This window comes from Pteropus vampyrus, unplaced genomic scaffold, assembly GCF_000151845.1.
Source record: "Pteropus vampyrus isolate Shadow unplaced genomic scaffold, Pvam_2.0 Scaffold3, whole genome shotgun sequence".
Taxonomy (NCBI): domain Eukaryota; kingdom Metazoa; phylum Chordata; class Mammalia; order Chiroptera; family Pteropodidae; genus Pteropus; species Pteropus vampyrus.
The window spans coordinates 21,721,448-21,728,095 of record NW_011888784.1 but is presented as its reverse complement, the minus strand read 5'-3'; the positions used below and the strand labels follow the sequence as shown (position 1 = coordinate 21,728,095).

Below are 6,648 nucleotides of genomic sequence, written 5' to 3'. Positions count from 1 at the left end.
AGATGCTTCCAGGTAATCTTGTCTTTCCTTCCCTCTCTCCTTCCCTCTCTTCCTCCCTCTCTCCCTCCTTCTCCCTCTCCATCTCCCCCGCTCCCACTCCTCCTTTCCCTCTCCCCTTCCTTTCCTCTCTCCTTTGCTCTCTCTAGCTCTTGCTCTCTCCTTTTTCTCTCCTTGCACTCAAGGAAATCTTTGTCAAACACGAACTCATGCTTCTCGGACCTGGTGGAGCAGGAGGCATCCTCATGGAAGTTGACATCCGCCACAGCAAAGATGAAAGGTTTGGTGCAAGGAGCCCAAGATCCAAGACATCTACCTAAGGCTGTTCATCAAGCTGTACAGGTTTCTGGCCAGATGAGCCAACTCCATCTTCAGCCGGGTAATGCTAAAGATGTTGTTTATGAGTTGCACCAACTGGCTGCCTCTGTCCCTTTCCCTGATGATCTGGAAGGTGAAGCTTTCTAGCCAGGAAGGCAAAACCACTTTGGTTGTAGGGACTACAATCAATGCCGTGTGTATTCAGGAGGTCCCTGAACTGAAGGTGAGGGTGAGTGCACTTCATAGGAGCAGCAGTGTCCATAGCTGTATCTTCAAGGCCATGGGCAAGATCTTCACTTTCGATCAGCTGACCCTGGGCTCCCCCAAGGGCTGTGACATTGTCCTGCTCTCTGGTCCTTCCAATGGCTGAGCAGTGTACAAGTATTTCAGAAACACCCCTGGAATCCCACACAGCCACATCAAATCATACTGCACTCCAAGGGCTAGGCGTAGGAGCGGGCCAGGGACCAAGGTGCCATCTGTGGCTATAAAAACCAACTCCAGATCCTGGCATGTTATTGAAAAGATTTTGGATGTTGAAAATAAAATAAAACAAAAAACCCCACAAACTCACTAATTGAACACAAGCTAATTAACAGAGTCTTCAGTGACCACACACAACAAAGAATAAAGTCTACAGTAATAGCTGGGCAAAGTCACTAAACAATGGATTACTACAACCTTCAACAATCAATAAAACATCAAACCATTGATAAAAGGGAGAATATGTTTTCCAGAATTACCACATTATAATATTCAAATATGCAGTTTTCAAAAAAAGTATCACAAGATATACAAAGAAACAGGAAAGTACTATTCAAGGAACAAAATAAATTGACAGAAACTGTCCTGGAGGAAACTTAGATATTGTTTCTACAAAATGACTTTAAAACTGTCTTAAAAAAAACTTTAAAAAATTGTAGTATGCTATGTAGAACTTACAACTTGCCATTTTAACCATTTTAAGTGTACAATTCAGTGGCATTAATTATATTCACATTGTTTTGCAACCATTGCCATCATCTCCAGAATTTTTTCATCACACCAAACAGAAACTCTGTATTTGTTAAGCAATAACTCATCATTCCTACCTTGCTCCAGCCCTTGGTAACTTATAATGTACCTTCTGTAACTATGACTTTGCTTATTCTAGATATTTCCTGTATGTGAAATCATACATATTTGTTGTTTTATTTCTGGCTTATTTTACTTAGCATAATGTTTTCAACATTTATTACTATTGTAGCATGTATTAGAAATTCAACTTTTTTATGGCTGAATAATATTCCATTGTATGTATACCTCATTTTGTTTATCCATTCATCTGTTGAATTTAAAACATTATATAAAAACTTACACACCAATGTTTATAGTAGCATTATTCATAATAACCAAAGAGTGGACATAACCCAACTGTACATCAATGAATGAGTGAATAAACAACAATAAAAGAGGTATCATCTATATAGTGTGGCTTTTACATGAATAAAAATTCACATTCAGTATTCAAAAAAATTACACAATGGCTCATGGAGGAGGTGAAATTTAAGTTGAACCTTGGAGGAAGTATAATAAGTATAATAGAAATAGAATTAATGATTTTTTCTTAAACTCAATGCACATTTACAATATAAGGTGTTATCATTCAAATTACTACTTCAGCAAGACTCTCTGTAGAGATATGGTGCTATAGGTCATTATCCAATTTCAACAGACATTTGTTTTCTCCAAGAGAATAATATATTATTGTTCTCATCAATCAAATAGGATGTGTTTTCTGTGGTTAGGATGTATGGAGTGATACTTCAAGCCACAGCTAGCTCTGTTCATGAAAAGCATCTTAATCCTCTTTCCTTTAGGATTGAAAAAAGAGGATGGGTTATTATTAAAACATTTACAGAATCTGCTCTTAATTCAAATGATACATTTCACATATTGATCACAATTTGAGTATTTGCAAAAGCCTATGGATCTGACAAATGCAGCTAAATATTTGTGCCCACTTTCTTTTTCTGCTCCTTCATCCCTTCTCAAATAGCAATAAGTCTACTGTTTTTACATATGAGGATCAAATACAGATTAATTTACCCATTACTTATATTTTGGCTATTTTGAATAATTCAGTGTTGTTCAATTTTTTTCTGTAGCAGTATAGAACATTTTCTGTAGCAATATAGAGCTTTCTATTCAAATTAGCAAAAAATTACTCACGTTTATTGTTCTTGATACAGTCTTGGGAAGTGTGAGTACATGAGCATTTCTCTATAGTTTGAAAGATGATGAAGGTTGTAAAACAAAGACTTAGGCCTGAATTTATACATCAGGATTTGATAATGGCTCCATTTTGTTGTTTTCTGCTTTCTTTACTAGTATTCGACTTGAATATCTTACTATTTGGTAAAGACTTCAATAAACAGACTTCATGAAAATGGAGTTGGAGTAGCAAAAGGAGACAAGTTACATCACAATAAGGCAAATGGTAGAGATCCAAAGTAATGTGTTGCCACATTCTTTCTGTGGAAAGGAAACTATTAGAATTTCTGGCAGATTACCTAATCCTGCAGAAAATGAAGACTGTGTGTTTGAAATCCAAATGAGTGTTCCAGAAATTTATCACTGAGGTTGGTGAAAGATATGCCTCATCAGTATTCAGTGCTTCTCTCTTAAGATGAAAGAGGAGAAGAAACTCCTCCTGTGGAGAGAAAATAGAAATTATTTTATCTGAGAGGAAAAGCTGCCATCGTTTACTTATACCCAAATCCCATTGACTTCAATCAACTTCAACCTCTGAGTAGAAGAATGTAGGCTGCAAGATAGAAAATTGAAGTAATTTTTGTAATACTAATAGTATTACAAAAGGATCAAGGTTTTCATAATGAGTTTAATAACTCGGATGCAGAAAACAATCATTGGACACTGGAGAGACTTAAAAAATTCTGTTGGCCTGGTGAATTTTATCTTTTCTGGAGATGGAAAGTTTTAAAATTCACATATCCATGATGTGTAGTTGCTGGAACTCAAAAGTAAATACGATCCCATCACAATGTTACATAAATGGTTTCTACTCATGGGTTGAAGAATTGGGGTATGTGGATCCCCAAATTTGAATTATAATGTATTTGATTATGAGAATTAGCAACATTCCTAAATTTGACTTCCATAATAACTTTGTTTTTTTCTCTCCCCTATGTCCCCAATTTCTAAAAAAAAAAAAAAAAAAAAAAAAAAAGGAACTAATAATTAAGATTTCTGAGTGTTTCCCATGTGTCAGATAATTAGCAGTTTAGTTTTACATACATTGTCTCATTATTTCTTACTATAATCACTTGAGGTAGGAAACTCAGAAAGGTTAAACAACTTTTCCAGGTCGCATACCTAGAGTGATGGGATATAGTAAATTAAACTCAGGTCGGCTTGAAATCAGTGATTTTGATGAATCAGTTGATTGAGGTCACTGAATCCCCCCGTCTCTTCCATATAGAGCAGTTTTGCCTAGTACCCAAATTTACCTAAAATAGCACATCAGAATTGTTAGGCATAGCTCTCAAGCCAGAACCATCCTTAAATACTTGGGTGATATGAGAAGAACTAGGACTGCGTTCCAGCAGGGGGCGCAGTGAGAAGCAGAGCGCTGTGTTCTTCCACTGGGCTCTGCGATACCGGTGTCCTGGGCTCCGCAGGGGTTCGGAGCTCTTGATCTTATCAGCCATCTGCTTGACCCCAAGGCCGCGGTGACCTGATGGCGGCGGGAGTAAACTCCTTGAGCCTGGACATGGTGGCTCCCTGTCTCGCCAGGCGATGGTGTGGCGGGGAGAGAATGGCGGCCTCTCAGATGACCCAGGAAGCCATGTGGCCTCCAGGGCCGGAGCTCGGCCATGTCGGCCCCGGGTATAGAGCTGCGCAGATGCCTGGGTGACCACTGTGCTTCACCCAGATGAGATGCCATCTCGTCCCAACAACGACAAAGACCTCACAGGGCCTGAGGGTGAAAGGAACCCTCGATGACGACCAGGCGAGAGGTGGTGGGTAGAGGCGCAGCGGTCAGAGGGCTCGGATCCACCAGACCTCGATAGTGGAAGAGAGAAAGGGTAAGAATAATATAGTGCTTTTGCCAACACCAAGTGCCCACCCCGCTTAGGTATATTAACTGCCCAGTATACATTCTATGAGAAAGCAACCTTTTAACTTCGAGATGTAAAGAAGTTGCCCACATATGACAAAAGTTAGAAAAATGATGTTTGGTAAGTCCCTTTTAATAATAATAATAATTATAGAAAACAAATGTCTTCTGGGAATGACTTTTGGATATGGAATTGCTAGACTGCCTCTAGATGCATCACTAGGAGTGACAGAAGACTATATTTTTTCAATGGGTTGGGGGGATGGATCACAAGGCCCCGAGGAAGAAGAGTTTTTAATGCTAGACTGCTCATATTTACAAGACTTTTATTACTACTGTCCTATGTGTAGATTTTATTACTCAGTAATATATTACTGAGGAATTTATAGATATATTTGACAATGTTAGGTACTTTTTAAAAAAAATATGTAGTCTTTTTAGATATTTTAAAATGCCTGCTACTTGTTAAAAGTAGAGATAATAAAATAGTTCATGTGTAAATATCTAATGATTAAAGTTCATATGATATACTGCCTCTTGGAAATGCAGTGGCTAAGCCATCTCTTTGTGCATTACTCATTGCTTGTGCCCTGATCCTAGGAAGGAGGGACAAGAAAAGGAGGACATGAAAAGGGCTGTGCTAGTGTGATTATAGTCAGGCTACGATCCATGCATTTTATTTTACTTTGCTGTGTAAATTGTGTATATAATGGATAAATTAGTCATAATTTTATATTTAGTTTTTCTAGATATTAAAGAGGTTGCCAGTGAACAGAAGAGTGAGTAGACTAATATACCTTGTAAATTTTGTGTTAAAATTCATCAGAAATATAATGATAAAGAATAGATGAGTCCTCCAAGCTAATGAGGAAAAATGCAGGTGAATGGTAGAACTGCAAGAAACAATAAGAGGTGAGGCCAGGAAATTGTTTAAAAAAATCTGAGCCATCAGATAATAAGAAGAGAATAGAATTAAGAGGAAGTCAAAGAATAGACAAATTAAAAAAAAAAAAAAAAGAGTTAGTGCTTAACAGTGTGAAATCCTGCAGAGAGGAGGTTAGCTGAAAAGGTCCGCCGGATGTGGTAATGAAGATGTCACTGATTATTTGGTGAGTGCAGGGCCAGCAGGATGAAATGCACAGAAAGCAGATTGTAGCATTTGAAGAGGAACAAGGGAGGAATTGGGAATAGGAATGTAGGCCAGTATTTTTAAAGAAGTGTAACAAATGAGAAAGAGAGAGGGTCCATTAGCTAGAAGAAATCTCATAGTCGAGGGACATAGTTTTATTTTGTTTGTTTTTTGCTTTTAAGATGGGGAAAAAAAACATGCTTATAAACTAGTGGGGAGACTGCAGGGAAGATGAATTTACAGAAAAAAAAAGGCATATTTGAGCTTATCTATAGTATTTAAACTCATTTTCTTTTCATCTAGAGTCATCCACTCATTTCCTTCTTCTAGCTATTTCTCCATTCTCTTTTAATTTGTTTTTGTTCCTTATCTCTTCTTCCTGCATTTATGCTTACTCTAGTATTTATATTCTTTATCTGTCTGTCGACATGTTCATTTTTATTTTATCCTCTGCTATCTTGGGGATTTTGTAAAATTACTGTGGCTGTTTTGAAGATTTTCTGCTGATAGGACATTGCTCCAAAACTAATTGATAGTTGTGGATAATACTGGTATTTTATTCAGGTAACACTTGTGTAATATATCAGGTGTAGTCAATGCTTGGACTACATGACCTAAGGAGAAACCCAGGTCCAAGATACATGAAATAAGAGTAGATGTGTTTGCACAGTATTTTGATATTATTTAAATAACAGTTTTTTAGAGTAAAGGCAATGCAAGGTATTATGCTATTTTATTATGCCTCAATTGCATAGGTCAGAAAAGAACCAAACTTTCACTTGCAAATAATCTGAAACAGAAACCTTAAGGTCTGACATTCTCACATTGCACAACAACTCAGTGCTTACTGGCTCTCCTTGCACTTTCAGATTATCTTTTTTGGAAGAAATATGACAGTGTCCACACTATGAAACACTTAGACAATCAGGGGAAATGAAAAGCTCCAAGTGGAAGCCTATTTTATGAGTACCTCAGAAAGTGATAAGAAAATAATGTGTTGAGCATGATCTTGTCTCTGAGATTGCTGGCTTCTGATGTAGATGGGAGTCAAATAGCTGCCTTTTCTCAGTAGAAAACATATTTG

At 37.4% G+C, this 6,648-nt stretch overlaps 1 pseudogene; it reads left to right on the top strand.

Moving 5' to 3' along the window:
- Positions 1-242: 242 nt before the first annotated feature.
- LOC105293733 lies at positions 243-762 on the top strand (annotated as a pseudogene).
- Positions 763-6,648: the final 5,886 nt, after the last annotated feature.